This window comes from Myotis myotis, unplaced genomic scaffold (assembly GCF_014108235.1).
Source record: "Myotis myotis isolate mMyoMyo1 unplaced genomic scaffold, mMyoMyo1.p scaffold_m19_p_1, whole genome shotgun sequence".
NCBI lineage: Eukaryota > Metazoa > Chordata > Mammalia > Chiroptera > Vespertilionidae > Myotis > Myotis myotis.
The window spans coordinates 150,945,616-150,964,964 of NW_023416313.1; the positions used below are offsets into that span (position 1 = coordinate 150,945,616).

Sequence of the window (19,349 nt, forward strand, 5' to 3'; positions counted from 1 at the left end):
CTTTCCTCAGGTGTGTGATTTACTTTCTTTCTCCTAAGTTTCCAGGGTCCTCCTCTTGTCTAACTTTTCAGTGAGCCAAAAGCAGCCCCCACTTGGCTCACTGTTATCTCTCACACTTTTACTTCTCAGTGATCTAGCAGCCAAGTCTAGGTTCACATCTGTTGCTGGGACTTCCTTTTCTGAGTTAGGCAGCCCAGTCTAGGGTCACTTCTGTTACTGTGATCTTGCTTCTTCTATCCAAAGCTCTTCCTTTGTGTCACTGTCCCAACCTTTAATAAACATACTCTCAAAATCAGCTGGGCTTGTGACTTGAATTCTTTCCTGCAGAAGTAAAAAACCCACACATCCCAGACCTGCTGACATGGGCAGGTGACATGGGCAGCATGGAGAACCCAAAAAGGACAAACTTCCCCTGCTTTTCAGTTGTGTTGGGACACAGTCCTGCCTGAGCTTCACTTTCTCCCGTCCTCTCCCTGCTTGCCTGCATCCCCAACCAAATCCTGAGCTAAAAGGAAAGAACTTGGGGGTAGTGAGAAGAGGACCAAGCAAACTGCCATAAACAGGTTTCCCTCAGTACTTGGTGCCTCAGGGTTACTGAAGCCTCTGGAGAGGAAGGGACAGGCATGCCTCTGACCAGAACATTTGTTCTGCCAAACACCAAAGTTCAATGTCTTTTAAGAGCAAAGAGAGGTAACAGGATATGGGGTCCCTAGAGTGGGGTCTTTACTGGCATCGAGCAGAGTGCCCAAACCCTCACTGTGCTTTGTGGGCAGACAAGCTATTTGAGAGTGGGACCTACTTTAAATTAATCACATATCACTTTTTCAAGAGACACTGAGAAGTGAGTTATAAAAACTTATCAGCCAGTCACTTGTTAGGGAAGATGGCTGCCAGGCCCATTCCAACACCCTGATTGCCTCAGCAGTCCCAGGAGACTGAAGCAGCAGCACCTCCCACAGCCTTTGGGGACAAGACTTCAACACAACCCTTCTCTGATGAATCGCCTAACAACAGAGACAAGGGACTCCACCCCAATATCACAGTCACACACAAACAGTCCCATGGCCTGAAACACCAGTTCCAGCCCAGCTCACACAGACAGATCAGCCTCTGGGATTAGTTTGGCAGTGACGGCGGGGAGCAGCCTCCAGCCTCTGAACACAGCCACAGCCCTTCTCTGCCTCTGGGATTTCACTGGGCAACCTTGGGGAAACCCACAGCCTGCCTACACAGTTGACAGTGCAGAGTCAGGTGAATGGTGAATTGCTTTCATTCTAATTGTTTTTATTTTCATCTTGGCACAATGAGGTTATGAGGAAACAGAAAATTAGGTTTTTTGAGAAAAAAGTTTAAAATTTTATTAAAGGGGCTCGACCCTTTAATTTTTATTAAAGTGCATCTAAGTCTTATCCATTTGTGTTTTAAAATATAATGGGAAGTTGTAGTCCATGATTAATAAACTCTATATCTTTGCCAGTGATTGCAATAGATGTGAAACAATTTCCAACTGAAAAATATGCTCATATATTTAAAAAATGTTCTGACAGCTTGAACTTGAAAGTTATTCTCCTTTTTCTGAAATGTTTTTCTGTCTCTCCTCTTTAAGCCAGTAGTTTCCCTGCACAGACTGGGGAAGGGTGGGTTCTCCTTCTAAGGACTCTAGTGCTGATGCACTTTCCCCCTTTATACAGAGTGCACATGTTTAATTCTGTCCTTAAGACTAATAGTAAAATTGTGTGATGGAGGGAAGAGTTTAATCTCCACATTTCTTTTTTTTTAAAAAAAATATATATTTTATTGATATTTTACAGAGAGGAAGGGAGAGGGATAGAGAGTTAGAAACATCGATGAAAGAGAAACATCGATCAGCTGCCTCCTGCACAGCTCCTACTGGGGATGTGCCCGCAACCCAGGTACATGCTCCGCAGGCCGACGCTCTATCCACTGAGCCAAACTGGTTTCGGCAATCTCCACATTTCTTTATAACTCCTACATAGTTCTGATCTATAGCAGCGGTTCTCAACCTGTGAGTCACGACCCTTTCACAGGGGTCGCCTACGACCATCAGAAAACACATATAATTACATATTTTTTTTGTGATTAATCACTATGCTTTAATTATGTTCAATTTGTAACAATGAAATTGGGGGTCACCACAACATGAGGAACTGTATTAAAGGGTCACAGTATTAGGAAGGTTGAGAACCACTGATCTATAGGCTTATGTGGAGTGTGGCTATAGTGTTTGGACAGGTTCAAGCCTCAGACTAATGAGAGGGCACAGACCTCTCATGGCCACGTGCAAGTCCCAGCTTGGAGGGCAGGGCCCTCCCAGCACAATTATAGCCAACAGCTATAGTTGTAAGTTTGAACCTGTGGTCCGAACACATGGCCCCATGTGCCTGAATGATGTGGGCTTGATAGAGTTCAGGTGCATGTAGTTGAGTAGGATCGAAACCCATGAGAAGGTTGTAAACATCTTGACCAACCCTTACTTTGCCTCATGAAATCTGGCTATAAAATAAATACACGACTTGTAGTCCATGGCGCCGTCTCTCCATCTGGGAGCAGTGTCCCACCCAGACCCAGCTCATTCTCTTGTCTGTCTTTTCTCCATCCTCACTGCCCCCTCTCGGGGTCACTGAACCTGGATGAGCTGGTGTGGCACATAAGGCACCCTGGGGCTGAGTATGCCATGGCCATGCCGGCTCGCCACAAGCATGAAACTTACTCAAGAAGAGACGTAATGAGTAAAAGAGGATGATGCTCATGTAAAAGAAGGATCATGCCTCCACTCCCAGGAAGGGGAGACAGTTCTGATAGAGGGAGAATGGGACACAGGCCTGCTGACATGGCTCTATTTCCAAACAGACAAAAGCAATTACTCACTTTTCAACACACTCTGGGCTTTATGCCCATTCTCTCATTCCCAAATATTTTAAGGTGTTCTTCTGAGAATAACTATTTACAGAGATTGCTTTTTGCTCAAATACAGAATAATGGAAACTCCTAAAGAGGGGTTTTGCCAGCCTGCTTTGGTCCACTTTGTTAGCCAACTACTTTAATTTGTGAATCACACTGGTAAATGCTTCCAACAATAACTTGACCAGCCTCTTACCTCTGCCTGCTTATAACCTGACATCTGCACTTTCAACTGACAAAAGCCAGAGCCCTTCCTCTCTTCCTGGAATGGCTTTCCTATCCTCTTTGCCAAATGATAGTTTTACAGGAGTACTTTCTTTTTCTTTTCTTCTTTTTAAAATATTTACATGTTTATTATTATAAATGAATAAATATGTGTAACTTTTAAGTTTTAACACGTTTATAACCCACATAAACAAAAAGTCTTGAGATCAAACAGTTTAAGACCTGTTCCTTCCAGCAAAAGTCCAGTGCCCTGTAAACATTACTGTTGACGGACATGGCTGCTTAGTTCCTTGGCACACTCAGTGTATATTCACTTTAATTATGATTCAATAGATCAATTGCAAAAGGGCTTCCTAAACTTATTTTTTGGGCAAGTTGATGCAATCAGACAGTGAATATTAAAGTCTAAGAAACAAAGCAAGTCTTCCTTGGTGATATCAGAATGTAATAAATAACCCTCGAATGTATACACAGGTTGACTCTAATGTATGAATAGAAAACCATACATTACATAAGGCATCTTAAAAATATTAATTAGCAATGTGACAACACAACATTAGATTCTAAGTAAGCAGTCTCAAATGAATGACTTAATGCAAATGTTAGCTAGAAATAAGTCCCTAATTTTTGAAAGAAAAGAAAATAGGCAGTGAATTGAGGTTCCTGGAGAGAACATAGTTTTTTTAAAAAAAATTATACTTCTGGCCTGGCTTAGTGGTTGAGCATCGACCTGTGAACCAGGAGGTCACAGTTCAGGCATGGTCAGGGCACATGCCTGAGTTGTGGGCTTGATCCCCAGTAGGGAGCCTGCAGAAGGTAGCCAATCAATGTTCTCTCTCATCATTGATGTTTCTATCTCTCTTTTCCTCTCTGAAATCAACAAAAAAATATTTTTTTAAAAATCATACTTCTCAAAAATGTAGAAATGTGAGTAGACAGATTAATACTGACATTATACTAAGCTACAGAATTTTATTCTTACATGAAAATTCTAGATACTATTGCCAGCTTAATATTGAGTGTGCCTTGCCATTAGAGAATGCAGATGAGAACGCTTCAAGGGTTAGGCATAGCTGTGGTGGAAGGGGTTCCTTCTAGCATTTTTAGTGTATCTCAGGTATAAAATAAGGACACTGATGCTTTTAACCTACCATGTATAATTTTTAATATATTGCTATTTAAAATTTCTGAGCCAAGCTAACATTTAAATAAATCACTGCTGCTTGGGAATAATGTTTAAATGAGTGATGCTGTGAACATATCTGCAAATTTATACTGATAACCAAGAGCGGTGAGCTGAGCCGAGATGTTTTCCCAGGGTTGTGTCTCCTCACAACGCAGAAGAATGAGCTATGCAGACCAGAAGGTTTAAGCAAAAGTGTGGAAAATTTATTATAAGCACATTCAGACTCCCTGCAAGGGGAGGGGGACCCAATAATGGGCTACCCATTAAAGTCTTGTAGTCCAGGGGTGTATATTTGCTAAAAGCCTGTTCTATGTCTACCTGTGTGGTCACCTGGTTGACTCCCTCAATTGTTTTTGTCCAGCAGCGGACCTACACTTTCCCTATTTCTATGTTTTCTTTCTCTGTGCCTGAGCTGAACTGTCTCTATTTCTATGTGTCAGCCCACCTTATTGTTGCAGGCCCTCCCTTGTTTTCCCATGCCTCCCGCTTTGAGTCCAGAAACATTTTATTATTCCTGCTTGTTTGGTTCCTGTGGTTAGGCTGCTCAAACTGCCATGTCTGCCTCTGCCTATGTTCCACCTGCCTTTGTTTTCCACTGGACCCCTGCCCTATCTGCCTGCATTTCAAGCTAACTTCTCTCAACACCACATGAAGATACTAAATGATATAGTCCTTTAATATATCTTATGTTGGATCATTGGTATTTGAAAAAAAGCATATTTTTCTGAGTAGCCTTTGGGAGACAGTGCACTGAATACAGTTTCCAGTCATAGTTTCCTCTCCTCACTTGTACTTACTTAAAAGTCTTCCCATCTGGAGGGAGTTAAATAGGTCTTGAACCAAAAGTTCAGCAAATCTGACTCCTCCCCTCCCCAATTTTGGTTTGCATGTTCACTTATAAACCATCACTTCTCTGCAAACTTTCCACTTAGTGTGTCCAAGATCAATGTTATGAAAGTTCTCTGAAAGGTTCCGTGGTACAGAGAAGCATCAATCAGACCATCAAACCTCAGAGGGAAGGTAGGGGAGGGTGGGGGTAAGGGGGAGAGATCAACCAAAGGACTTATATGCAAGCATATAGGCCTAACCAATGGACACAGACAACAGGGGGGTGAGGGCATGAGTTTGGGGGAGTGGGGGGTAATGTGGGGATAAGGACACATATGTAATTGTTACAGAAAAACCGGAAAAGAACCAAGCAACGCTCTGAGAGTTTGGAGTTACACTTTATTCACCGTGGCGGGCTCAGGGAAATGCATCCAAATCTAAGCAAAGCTACAAGCAGAACTTCCCTTTTTATAGAAGAGCCAGCCCTTTGTGTGCTTGCTGGCGGCGGCCTTGAAAACTACACAGTTCTATCCAATTAAAAAATGCACCTGGCATGGCATTGGGTGTATCTAGTCCCTGGCCTACAAGGTCAGAGAGCTAAGCTTATCTCCCCCACTATTCAAGCAGGCTAGAAAGCAAAGTTACTTTTTCAGAATAAGAGGCCGTCCAAAGAATAGCAGAGAATTCCAAACAGTAGTTTTACAGAATAGGGGTTTGCCTTAACATAATAACTCAATCAATAAAAAAAAATTTTTTAAAAAGGTTCCGTGGTTTTGTGGAGTCTCTGAACAATGGCAGCATTCTGTAAGTCTGCTTCTTCCAGCCTGAGTACTTCATCTAGCAACCTGGGGTAAGGAAGAGCTGTGGCCAGGGAAACGCGAGGACTTCTTTGAGATTCTTGGTATTTCTCAATGAAGTCTTTCATGTGGCTTATCCCATGAGACATATTAAATTTCTGAACAATCCTTTTCCCACTGTCTAAACAGATCTGCATATTAGTGACGGGCTCCAGGTTGTTTACTGGGACAGTAGACAAATTATTTTTCTTCTCAACTTCATTACTTTTTGTTTTAGAAATAATTTTTGGTGTGGCGCTTCCCAGTCAGCGACCCTGTCCTGAGAATGGCTGGAACACAGGTTTCGTTGCCACACATACTTTCTGTTTCTTACATCCACCTCCTCCTTATCAAATGTTCCCTGTAATCCCGAAGACAAATCCCCTTTTTTGATAAAGTTCAGAAACTGCTGACTGGCACCAACTGAATAACTTCTGAACTCATCATTAACCGTGAGTCCATTTTTCCATAATTTTATATTTATATCTACCTGTTTCTTCTGTTCAGTGGGAGACAAGCATTTGGCACCAACCTTCTGCCCTTCCTCAAAAAGACTGTGACAAAATATTCACAAGCTGTTTGCCGATTATCACTAAGAGGTTGGTTGTCAGATCCTGTTTCACAAGCCCGTTTTTCTTTTATACTTTCAAGATTATCTACTTCTTGCATTCTCTTCTGCCTTACTTGGCTTTCTGTGCTGTGCTTTTGCAGCGAACACCTCAGGGCGTGGCCGCTGGAGGGGGACCCGCTGTGCAGCCCCAGTCCCTTACCCAGCCCCAGGCGCAGCGAGAGTCCCTGCCCGGCCCTCCAGCGAACCCTGGAGATCTGCGCTGGAGACACACGGTCAGCTTCAGGACTCGGGACACCCGCCTTGCCTGCAGAAGCCCCACAGGACACCGGCTGCTGCTCCCAGAAGCAATGGGGACCCTAGAGACCAGGAAGCCAGGCAATGCGGTCTCTAATACAGGTCATCAGCCTGCATTTGCTTCGCGGTAGTTCAGTGCACCTCTGGTTTGCAGACAATGGAACAACAGAAAGCTGGCACGGAACAGAACTCCTAAAAGTGGAAAAGCAAAGTTTGGGCTCGTCCGGGATTTGAACCCGGGACCTCTCGCACCCAAAGCGAGAATCATACCCCTAGACCAACGAGCCACGATGCGAGTGACTTCGCTCTGTTTCCTGTGAATTTCACTTTTCTACCAGGCCACTCAGTTTTGTTCTTTGCGGCTGTTATTTTTTGCTCGGCTTAACTTTTCTCTCCATCTTCGTGAAATCTCACATCTGACTCTGGGCCTAGCATCGGTTACTCTCCCCAAACCACGTCCTGGACCCTTCCAGACGCCAAGTGGGGTGAGGAGAGGCAGCCTTCCAGACTTCAGGCCACATTTCTGAGTTCCACCGAGTCCCGCCGGGATGGGTCTAGCCGGGAGCTCGAGTCTGGAGGGAAACGGGATGGAGACCGAGGGCACAAGCCGCACTGGGTTGCAGGCCGTAGGGTCCTCAGCCCCAGGACAGACGCGCGGGAAGTGTATCTATCGCGTTGCTACCACCCCGCGGGAGCGTAAAATCTAGGGACGAGACTGGTGGGCATCCAAGCATCGGGAGCCGGAGCTGGTTGGTGGTGAGCCAGTCCGGCGCGTGTTGGCATATTCCAGACCCTTGCAGTTTTCCTAAACGGGAGTCAAGGCTCCCCCACCTTTGCATAAATTGTTTTCTCTCTTTGGAATTCTCTCTCCCAGTCTCATCCCCGCTCACGTCAAATCCTGTTCCCCCTTCTTGCTACGGCTCAAAAATCTTTTAATGGAATTATTAAAATATATTAAAAGCTAAATAAATTAAAAGGCCCTCTTTCTGCATGGATGTGTATGTAGAATGGGGTCAGACACTCGGGCTGAAGGTCACAGTTAAGGGGTTTGTTCCGCAAATTAATGTCGCGAAGGCCGCAGAGCACAAACGTACATTTTTATACAATACTCTGTACCAACAAATGTCGCCGACATTTGGGCCTCAGGGAGCAACCTAGGAATACCCTGGAGCCAAAAACAAAAACAAAAAAAAACAGCACATCTCCATAAGATAACTAGGAACTTTTCCAGTTGGTTAATTGAACTGGTGCAAGCTCCTATTTCTCACTGTTTAACAAGCCTCTCAGACAAGATCTGTAGATGTGATACACCGGGAATAAGAAGCTAGCCCAAAATGTCAGTCTCTCCTTCGAGCCGGAATCGAACCAGCGACCTAAGGATAGCTAGACAGGAAGCAACTACAGTCCTCCGCTCTACCAGCTGAGCTATCGAAGGGAGCACGTGAACACACGTTCTAGAATTCCCTATTCAAGACAGATAAACACAGCGGGTATGAAACGGTTCCTGATTGCTAGCGAGCGGACACCACGCCGGAAGCATCTTGTGAGAACGTCCCTACATCCACAGTTTCGGAGACAACCCTTCTAGAGCTGAATTCTCCTGCTTTAGAAGCAGGGCCAACCCGTGGTCTTCACAGGCGCCGCTGGTCCCCGTGCATGCCGAGGCCTCGGGCGGACGGGGGGCCACTGCCCCGGGTTGGGAGTGGGGTGAGCTGCTGTTTTCACTCAGTGCGCGGGCACCGAGCTCCTGCTTGGTGTGTGTCTAGCCTGGGAGCAGCCACTCGGGCATCAGAGAACCAGGGACTGAGGCGGTGGGGCCCATAATTCTCACCGCGCAATTCCGAGCCGCGGAGAGGGTGCGAGCCTTTTCACGTCCTCACTCCCTGCGGTCCCCGCACCCCCAGGCGCGTGGGCACCGGCCAGCTGAAGCCCCTGTCCCTCTCACACGTCCGCAGACTCGGGGACCCAGTGGGTGTGGAAGAGAGAATATAAGCCCAGTGTTTCTGTGAGAACTGACTTTTGGTGAGAATACTTGGAGGTTTTCTAAAGAGAAAGCCACAAGTTCTTTGAGTCCATTTCCCTCGCCGGGACGCGGACGTGTTGGAAAACCCACTGAAACATGAAACCTTGCAGGACTGCCTATATCGGAAGGCGCCGGCGGGGGGCGGGGGAGGGGCCGCCCGCGGGGGGCGGGGGGCGGGGGGGGGGCTGGTTCTGGGATCCAAGCCTGCCAAGGGCGGGTGCCGAGGCTCGATCCCATTCTCTTTCTCTACCCGTCCTCCGGGCTCGGGTTAGGCCACCCTCCCGGCTCTCGCCGCGCGGGTCCGGCTCGCAGCACTTCCCGCAGCTTAGCGTGGATTCCGCGACACCCTCGGTAGCAAAAGCAGCAGCACTGGCGCAGGAACCCGAGAGGAAGCCGATCGGCTCGGCGATGTTTATGCCGGAGATCTGGGCTGTGGCCGAATTTGTGGTGGGGTCAAGGTTATCGGAACGTGAGGGAGAGTGGTGGCAAGAATTAAAAAGAGCAAACAAACACTTGCTAGGCCCCAGCGAGATTTGAACTCGCGACCCCTGGTTTACAAGACCAGTGCTCTAACCCCTGAGCTATAGGGCCCTACAGTGTAGTCTTCTTGTTCTTACTAATAAAGGAAGATATTTATGCTGGGCGTTTGTCAGTGTTGGAAGTAAACGAAACCTGAATGTCGCTTCAATTTGTTTCCCAACTACGTACAGGAGTTCGGTCTGCTGGCTCTCACGGGGGATAGCACAACATGGGAGTCAGTGACAGAGACCGCTAGAAAAATATGCCCAATCCGATGCAGTGAAATACTTTTTCCCCCACCCCCTCAGCTGCAGATTGTCAAAATTAAGAATGAAAACCCTGCATAGAGGACAAGTTGCCTGCCTACCACAGTTCTCTCAGCTGAAACTGGGACATCTGCACTCAGTTCTCTACTTGACTCAGGACATCCACCGACCTGCAACCGCCTGCCCTAAGTTCCTTAGACGTAGGGACCTTTCTCACAGCTCGAGTCTCAGCGCCGGAGCAGGCATTCATTAACTCGCTATTTAATTCATCCCTTTGTTCAACAAACACCGAATTCCAATGTTGTGCTAGGCTCTCACCAGGAACAGGCATCCACATATGTTCTTTGCCTTGAAGACACTGTCATAGTTTTGTGGAATAAAATAACTTTGATTTTTTATAAAAGAGAACAATAAAAGTAGCTGTGCCTAGGATGGGTGTGGGGGGTGGAGGTGTTCAATGGGGAAAATAAGCGGGGGGGGGGGGGGATATGTAATACTTTCAACAATAAAGATAACTTTTTAAAAAAATGTAGCTGTGCCTGGTGTGAGGGGGCAGTTGAGACAGTCAAAGTTCACAAATTTACAGAGTGAGCCATCACAAATGCAGGCCCACTGGTGGGGACGGACTTGAGCAACAGTTTGAAGGGAGATTAAGACACAAATTTGGGGACGGGTGATCTCTGGTAAAAGATAAGTTAGGAGAAAAGTCTGAGAGAAAGACTGAGGTGAAAACGTGCGTTGTCTCCCCCCATTGCTAGTGTGAGTGGAGTTCTTGGGGGTACCACTGGGATAAGCATTTCTGGAAGCCCCCACGGGAGGATGAGATATGGTAGAAAGCTTTATTTCCTAGAAGTACACGTCTGCCTTTCCCTTAGTCCCATTTCCCTTAGTCCAATCATAGAAGAAGTGTAGCTGGGGTTTCACTAGGGCTAAAATCAGAGCCAGTGCCCAGAGTGTCCTTTCCATGTTGGAGCCAAGTCCAGTTCAGCATCAGGCTAGCTGCAGTCCAGGGGGTGTCCTGGGGGTCTGCATGGCCATGGACCACATGGGAGAATGCCAGGAAGCCAAGTGTGAGCCATCATGGGGTGCTTGCAGTGGCCACGCCCATTCTGGCTAATGATCTCTCTTCCTAGGTGTGACTGACAAACAAGCACCTTCCCTCTGTCACTCCACCTCTACTGGGCATGGGTTTATCTTCCCTTTGTTGGGTCCTCCCCCCGTGTTTTACAGAGAACATGCCTATCAGTCTGGTCTTTCCTCTGTTCCTTTCCTGGCTAATTACAACAGTATCATCTGGGGCAGAGGCCCACCCTCCTGAAAGTGAGGAAAGGTAAGAGGAGAGGTTAGTAGGAGACATATTTGTGGGATGAAGTTATACGCTTTGAAAAATTGAAAATGGAAACTCAGCAGGCATGAATACGCAGAATGAATTGAAGGGAAGGGAATAGAAACTAGAGCCAAGGAAACACCAGAGCTTGGCCCGGTGCCGATGCTCAAACATAAAGCTGCAAGGAAGTAACAGTTATGGACTAGACAGGGGAAAAAATGAGTGAAAGAGAAATAGGGAAGACAGTTTCTGCTGAAGTTAGATATGAATAAAGAGGTTATAAAGGACAATAAAGAGGAGAGAGTCAGGGAGAACTCTCAAATATACCTTGAAGAATAAGATGATAGTTGCTGAGGGAAAAAAAAAAGTCTAGAGAGATGGGTATCCGGAGAGGGCAGAGGTGTGCTAGGATTTAGGTGGGCTGAATTTGAGATGACGATGGAGGAGTTTATGAGAATTGTACAATAGCGAGAATACTCTTATGTCTAGAGTTATATAGATTGATAGGTCAAGGTTAGCTCAAATTACATACTGGTAGATCAGTGATTTTCAACTTTTTTCATCTCATGGCACACACAAACTAATTACTAAAATTCTGTGGCACACCAAAAAATATATTAACATTTTTTTCCCAATCTGACAAAAAAAGAAATGTTTTGTTTGTTTTTTGAGAATCTAAGGGAAAAGCAGTCAGTGTCCCTGACTAAATTAGTTTGCATGTTTTTAAAATTCTAGCTGCACATTGGTTTGAAAATCACTGACATAGATCATCCACTGAGTTGGAGCTAAGAGAGTTGTGTTCTTGAAGGAAGAATGTACAAAGAAAAAAACAGCAGAGGCCTGAATAGGAACATTCTGAACAGCCTTGCTTCATGCATTTGTCATATGAGTGGGTGTCTAACTTTTTTTTTTAAACATTCTCTTTACATTTGGTAATTTCACATATAAGTAAGTCTGTCCTAGAAAATTTGCTTTCCCAACTGGCAGCTGGGAGTGGGCATGTGACCTAGGTTCCACCAATCAGATGCATCCAGGGAAGATTTCAATTTAGAAGTGCAAAAAAAGGATTAAATGATCCTATAAGGAAATACCATGTTTTTCCAATGGTTAAGATGTTAGATTCTTGGGTATGGGATTTCTTAAAATCTGTAGATTGTTGTCTTTCTCCAGTTCTGGAAAATTCTCAGCCATTATCTTTTCAAATGTTGTTTTGCTCTATTTTTTATAAAACTGAAATTAAATATATTAGATCTTCACAACATGTCCTCTACTTTTAACCTTTCTTCTATATTTCCTGTCTTTTTGTCTTTCATTGTTACATTCTGAATTACATGTTCTTACTTATAATCCACTAATTCTCTCTATATCTGTGTTTTGTTTGTTTGTTTTTTTAAAAAATATATTTTATTGATTTTTTACAGAGAGGAAGGGAGAGAGACAGAGAGTCAGAAACATCGATGAGAGAGAGACACCGATCAGCTGCCTTCTCTTCTGCACATCTCCTACTGGGGATGTGCCGCAACCCAGGTACATGCCCTTGACCGGAATTGAACCTGGGACCTTTCAGTCCGCAGGCTGACGCTCTATCCACTGAGCCAAACCGGTTTCAGCTATATGTATGTTTAATCAGCTGTTAAATCTACCCACTGAGTCAATTGTTAATTCTAGAGGTTCAATTTGATTCCTTTTCAAAATTACAAGGCCAATTTTCCCCAGTTTTATTGAGATGTTATTGACATACATCACCATATAAATTTAAGGTATACAGCATAATGGTTTGACTTACATATATTGTGAAATGATTACCATTGTAAGTTTAGCTAGCATCCATTATCTATGTCCTGTATAATAAAAGCCTAAGATGCTAAGTGTTCAGTTGTCCATTCAACCAATCAAAGCTAAGGCTGCTCAACCACTCACTATGACATGCACTGACCACCAGTGGGCAGGCGCTCCAACCAGTAGGTTAGCTTGCTGCTGGGGTCCGGCTGATCAAGACTGAGTGAGATGGGCCAGCACACCCTTGAACCCTCCTGCGTCCCTCCCGGCCCAATTGTGCATCAGTGGGGTCCCTCGGCCTGGCCTGCGCCCTCTCGCAATCCTGCACCCTCTCCCAATCCGGGACCCCTCGGGGGATGTCAGAGAGATGGTTTCAGTCCGATCCCACAGGCCAGGCCAAGGGATCCCACTGGTGCACAAATTCATGCACTGGGCCTCTAGTAGATACAATAAAAAGAGAAAGCAAAAAAATCTTTCTTCCTTGAAATGAAAACTCTTTGGATTTGTTCTCTTAACAATGTCTATATATACCATGCAGTAGTGTTAACTATTTTCATAGTCATCACACTGTACATTACATGGACTGAAGAACTTATTTCTTATAAGTGGAAGTTTGTATCTTTTGACCACTTTTCTCCTATTCCCCTTCCCCCTTACCTTTGATAACCACAAATCTGATGCTTTTTCCTTTTCTTTTTATTTAATCTTTATTGTTGAAAGTATTGCATATGTTCCCCATTTTCCCCCATTGACCCCCTCCAGCCTACCCCCGCTCCTCGCAAGCAAGTCTTTGGTTGATTACCTCCCATCCACCTACCTTCCCCCTGAGATTCTGCACTTTGTTCCATGCTTCCATGTTTCTGGATCCACTTCGTTCATCAGTTTATTTTGTTAATTAGATTCCACATATGAGTGAGATCATGCGATACTTGTGTTTCTCTGACTGACTTATTTCACTTAGTGTGATACTCTCCAGGTCCCTCCATGCTGTTTGAAAGGGTAAGAGAATTTTCTTTGTAGTATTCTACAAAGAAATACTTCTGTGTAGTATTCCATGTTATAAATGTACCCCAGCTTTTTTATCCACTCATCTACTGATGGGTACCTGGGCTGTTTCCAGATCTTAGCTATTGTAAACTGTGCTATTGTGAACATAGGGATGCATACATTCTTTCTTATTAGTGTTTCGGGTTTCTTAGGATATATTCCTACAAGTGGGATCACTGAGTCAAATGGCAGTTCCATATTTCATATTTTAAGGAAACCCCATACTGTGTTCCATAATGGCTGCACCAGTCTGCATTCCCACCAGCAGTGTACTAGGGTTCCCTTTTTCCAACATCCTCCCCAGAACTTGTCATTTGTTGATTTGTTGCTGGTAGCCATTCTGACAGGTGAGAGGTGATACTTCATTGTTGTTTTCATTTGCATCTCTCTGATGATCACTGACTTTGAGCACTTTTTCATATGTCTCTGGGCCATCTGTATGTCCACTTTGGAGAAGTGTCTATTTAGGTCCTTTGCCCATTTTTTAATTGCTATTTGTCTTCCTTTTGTTAAGTTGTATGAGTTCCTTATATATTTTGGATATTAACCCTTTATCAGATGTATCCTTGCCAAATATGTTCTCCCATACAGTGGGCTCCCTTTTTGTTTTGTTTCTTTTGCTGTGCAGAAGCTTTTTATTTTGATGTAGTCCCATTTGTTTACTTTCTCCTTAGTTTCCTTTGCCCTAGGAGATATATCCATAAACATATTGCTACAAGAGATGTCTGAGATTTTGCTGCCTGATCCCTTTTTCTGTGAGGTTGGGTTTTGTTTTGCTTTGTTTTAAATTCCACATATAAGTGATATCATAAGTGTTTGTCTGTCTGACTTATTTCATTTAGAATGATGCCCATCAAGGTCCATCTATGTTGTCTCAAATGGCAGGATTTCCTCTTTTTTATGGCTAAATAATAGTCCATTATACTAGTATATACATATCACAACTTCTTTATCCATTTATTTGTTGATGGACACTTAGTTTTATGTTTTGGCTATTGTCAGTAATGCTGCTTGTGAACATGAGAGTGCAGATAATCTTTTTGAGTTCGTCTTTTCATTTCCTTTGGATATATTCCCAGAAGTAGAATTGCTGGATCATATGGTAGTTCTATTTTTAATATTTTGAGGATCCTTCACACTGTTTTCCATAGTGGCTATACCAGTTTGCTGTCCCATCAAAAGGCTAAATTTTGTAATTTCCTATTTCCTGCAAATATGTGCCAACTTATCTTTTATTTCTTTAAACATGGCAATTCTAGTTGTTTTAATATTTATAACTGATAATCTCAATATTATTTTATCTGTTGTTTCAGTTGATTCTTACTCATGTCACTTTGTTTCTGGTAATCTTTGAATGTGTAGTGCTCAATGTCTTTGTGAAATTATATGCAGTAAATTTTTGAGGTCAAAATGAAGCTGTCTTACTAAAATATACATACATATACCTACACTAGTATATATATATATATATATATATATATATATACACACACACATATATATATATAGTTTCTCATAGGCACCTAGAGCACTATCAGCCCAAAAAAAGCCTTAAAAATGTTCATGGCCACATAGTCCCTGGGGAGAATGCAGCCCTATGGTTACAGTTTCTCAGGAAAAGTTGAAAGCTTATCTTTTCTATTTTCTCTTGCTAAACTCAGCTGATTTCTGCTGAGCTTCACAACAATTATTGGAAATGGGAATCCTTACCTTATGGGAATAGCTCTTCAGTGCAGAAACTTAATATTTGGGAGAGTGTCTTACTAAACTTTCCACTGTTGCTGGTGGTGACATCTGTCCCTCCTGCTTCTCCCACCCAAAGAGGCAGCCAGAACTATAGCTCAGGTTTGCAGTAATCAGCAAATGTCCTCCGAGCTGCAAATGCCCATGCTTCCCTTACTGCTTGGATTCCACGTTCCCCTTAGATTATAGCCTACCAGTGTTTATTACCATATTAGTACTTCAGTGCTTTTAAGGAGATTTGGTAAAATATTATCCAATATTTTTACCATGTTTCCTCAAGGAGGTTGGTCCAAATTAATTAGCCACAATTACTAGAAAGAACATTGGCATGATAGTAGCTATACCATCAGTCATATTCTACTGCATTTACTGAGAAGCAGAAGAAGCATTATAAGAAAGAGCAGAAGTGACAGAATGCCCAAGCACATAAAAGAGGAGAAATCCCTGCCCTCCTGGGGAACAGAGCTGCCCAGTCGCCCCACTCGGCGCCTCCCCAGCCAAAAAACAAAACAAAAAAAAACAAAAAAAAAAACAAAAAAAAAGAAGAGACGTGACCATGAGAAAGGGAGCTGGGATACCTTCCAAGTCCCCATGTATGGCCCACTCCAGAGGCCTCAGTGTATTCCACTCTTGGAATCTCTAAGACTTTCCTGAGTCCTTACAGAAATTCTCCCTTTTTATTTTAGCACAATTTATTTTCAACTTAAAAATTCAAATAAAACTGAAGGTAGTCTCAGTATGTTCCTCTCTATATTACTGCTTTTGTCTTCTAATAGTCAAATCAGCATTTATCAAATGACAGTTGAGGACAGAGCCCTGCTGGTGGGATTAGCACCATAAGAAGAGACACCAGAGAGCTTGCTTTCTCTTTTTCCCTCTCTCTGCCATGTGGAGACACAGTGAGAAAGTGGCTGTCTGCAAGCCAGGGAGAGAGCTTTCTCCAGAACCCCACCATGTGGGCACCCTGGTGTTGGACTTCCAGCCTTCAGTTTGGTGAGAAAATAAATTTCTGTTGTTTAAGTCACCCAGTCTATGGTATTTTGTATGGCAACCCCATCTGACTAAGACAGGAAACTTAAATTCATATTACTAACTAAGAGAAGATAATCTGAAAAGCCTACATGCATATGTATGATTCCAACTATATGACATTCTGGACAAAGGAAAAACTATGGACACAGTGAAAGATCAGTAGTTGCCAAAAGTTAAGGGGGAGGGAGGGATGAATAGAAGTTTTTTAGAAGAGTAAAACTGGTCTATTTGATAGAGTGGGTACGTGTCATTATACATTTGTCAAAACCCATAGAATATGCAACACCAAGAGTGAACCTTAATGTAAATTCTGGTTTGGGGTGATAATAATGTATCAACTCTGGTGTGGGATGTTGATGGTGGAGGAGGCTGCCCATATGTGGGAGCAGGAGGTATATGGGAGCTGTACTTTCTACTCAATATTGTTGTGAACCTAAAATTGCTCTAAAAATAAATTATAATAAAAATGCTATACTACTTCTGAACTTCTAAGTATCTAATAATGTAACTTCAAAATATATGAAGTGAAAGTTGACAAAACTAAGAGGAGAAATACACACAATCATCATTGGATGTTTGAACAATCCTCTCTCAGTAAGTGCTAAACAAGTAGACAAAAAATCAGTAACGACAGAGAAGATTTCACCAACACAGTATCCAATTTCTGGTATTGAGAGATAATTGGATAGATTTATAAAAAATGAAATTTTGCATAGAGTTTATTATGCAACCTTCCATAGCTCAGTTGATAGAGGGGAGGACAGTAGGATGCTTATCCTAGTAGACAATCCTAGGTCTCTGATTAAGGCTCAAAAGAGGATATAGGGCTTTTGCATCCTACTTATTGTCAAGGGTATGGACTCCACCTTGTCTACACCCATAAAATGGACTTGATAAAAAATACACTTGGACTTCCTGGCCGCTGTGGTTCACTTGGTGGAGCATTGTCCCATACACTGAAGGGTTTTGGGTTTATTTCCTGGTTGGGGCACTTGGTTGCAGGTTTGATCCTGGGCTCAGATCTCTTTCTCTCTCTCCCTCTCTCTTTCTCTCTCTCTCTTTCTCATTTACCTTCTTCCCCCCTCTCTAAAAATCAATAAAAATGTCCTCAGATGAAGATGGACTTAGAAGATCAAGTAAGACAGACTATAAATATAAACAGTGTTTATAATTTGCTTGGTATTCTCTGAATACTGAGCACAGTTGCAGAATCTCTGCACACAGAGTCATAGAGAAGTCTATTCCAAGTCTCTGAAATTGGGAGAAGCTGATATGAGGCTAATATCCAAAATAAGTAAAGAACTCATATAACACAATAACAAAAAGACTAGCCATCTGATTAAAAATAGGCAAAAGATCTGAGGAAACATTTTTCAAAAGAAGACATATAGATGGCTAACATGTACATGAAAAGATGTTCTAAATGCCAGGTCTAGTAAAAATAATGCTAGCCCTAGATTACTTATTGATTTAAAAAAAAAACAAACACAAAAAATAGTAAAATATAAAAACATACTAATGTTTTATAGACCCTGGGAAAAAGAATTTTCAGCAAAGTACAAAAATTTAAAGCATTCCTTTCTTTAATTTTGTAATTTTTTACTGTGGAATGGCTCAGAATGTCACTTCTGTTTTAAATAACAGAACTGATAACTGAGTAAGGAAACAATTTGGATTATGAAATTCTTGCTTTAATAAAAATTTCTTAAACAGTAAGAAAAGATGCTCTATATCAGTAATCATCTGAGAAATGCAAATGAAAACCAAAATGAGATATCACCTCATACCTGTTAGAATGCGTGTTATCAATAAAACAAGAACTAAAAAGTGTAGGTGAAGAGATGGAGAAAAGAAAGCCCTGTGCACTGTTGGTGGGAGTGTAAGCTGAGGTAGCTATTCTTGAAAATTTAAAAATAGAACTACCATATGATCCAGCAATTCTACTTCTGGCTATTTACCTGAAGAAAATGAAAACCTAACTAAAAAATATGTATGCACCTTATTTTTATTACAGCATTATTTAAATTGGCCAAGATATAGAAACAATGTAAGGATCCATTGATGAATGAATGCATGAAGATGTGGTATATATGTATATGTGGTATATACAATGGAATATTATTCAGCCACAAATCTTTCCATTTGTGACAATAGGGATGAAACTTAAGAGTGTTATATTAAGTGAAATAAGTCAGAAAGAGAGAGACAAATACCATATATCATTTTTTACATGTAAAATAAATAACTAAAGAACCTGACTCATAGATACAGAGAACAGATTGGTGGTTGCCAGAGGCATCGGTTGGAGGGCTGTGTGGGAAAAATGGGTGAAGTGTTTTTGTTTATAGCGCAAATACATTTTTTAAAATAAAAATTATTTTTAAAAATTTTAATTGAACTATAAGGATTGAGGCTACAGCAGAAAGGGATGAGCTGAAAGTCAGGTGATTTTTTAAAAATTATATAGCTATTTGTCCAATTGACATATTTTTAGGTATCAACTTATAACATATTCTAATAGATTTGATCATAGAAATATCCTAGGTTTTGCATAAAATAGAGCATGTTAGAAGAAAGTATTTTATTTATTTTCAAAATATAAAGACATACATGACTCAAAAATATAAGAATTATAGATTAAAAAGTCCTAGTCCCCTATTCCTATCCATACCACATTCCCTTCCTTAATTATTTTTATTATTTTACTGTGTAGCTTTCCAGTGATTGTGTGTGTGTGTGTGTGTGTGTGTG

The 19,349-nt window shown here is 42.4% G+C and overlaps 3 non-coding genes and 1 pseudogene across 3 annotated transcripts; all 4 read right to left on the bottom strand.

Moving 5' to 3' along the window:
• Positions 1 to 5,897: 5,897 nt before the first annotated feature.
• On the bottom strand, positions 5,898 to 6,763 carry LOC118673784 (annotated as a pseudogene).
• A 314-nt stretch (positions 6,764 to 7,077) lies between these two features.
• TRNAP-UGG lies at positions 7,078 to 7,149 on the bottom strand. Its single transcript has one exon. It is a non-coding gene; the product is annotated as a tRNA-Pro (tRNA).
• Positions 7,150 to 8,207: 1,058 nt separating this feature from the next.
• TRNAY-GUA lies at positions 8,208 to 8,297 on the bottom strand. Its single transcript is given in 2 exon segments — positions 8,208 to 8,243; positions 8,261 to 8,297. It is a non-coding gene; the product is annotated as a tRNA-Tyr (tRNA).
• A 1,106-nt stretch (positions 8,298 to 9,403) lies between these two features.
• TRNAT-UGU lies at positions 9,404 to 9,476 on the bottom strand. The gene has a single exon. It is a non-coding gene; the product is annotated as a tRNA-Thr (tRNA).
• Positions 9,477 to 19,349: the final 9,873 nt, after the last annotated feature.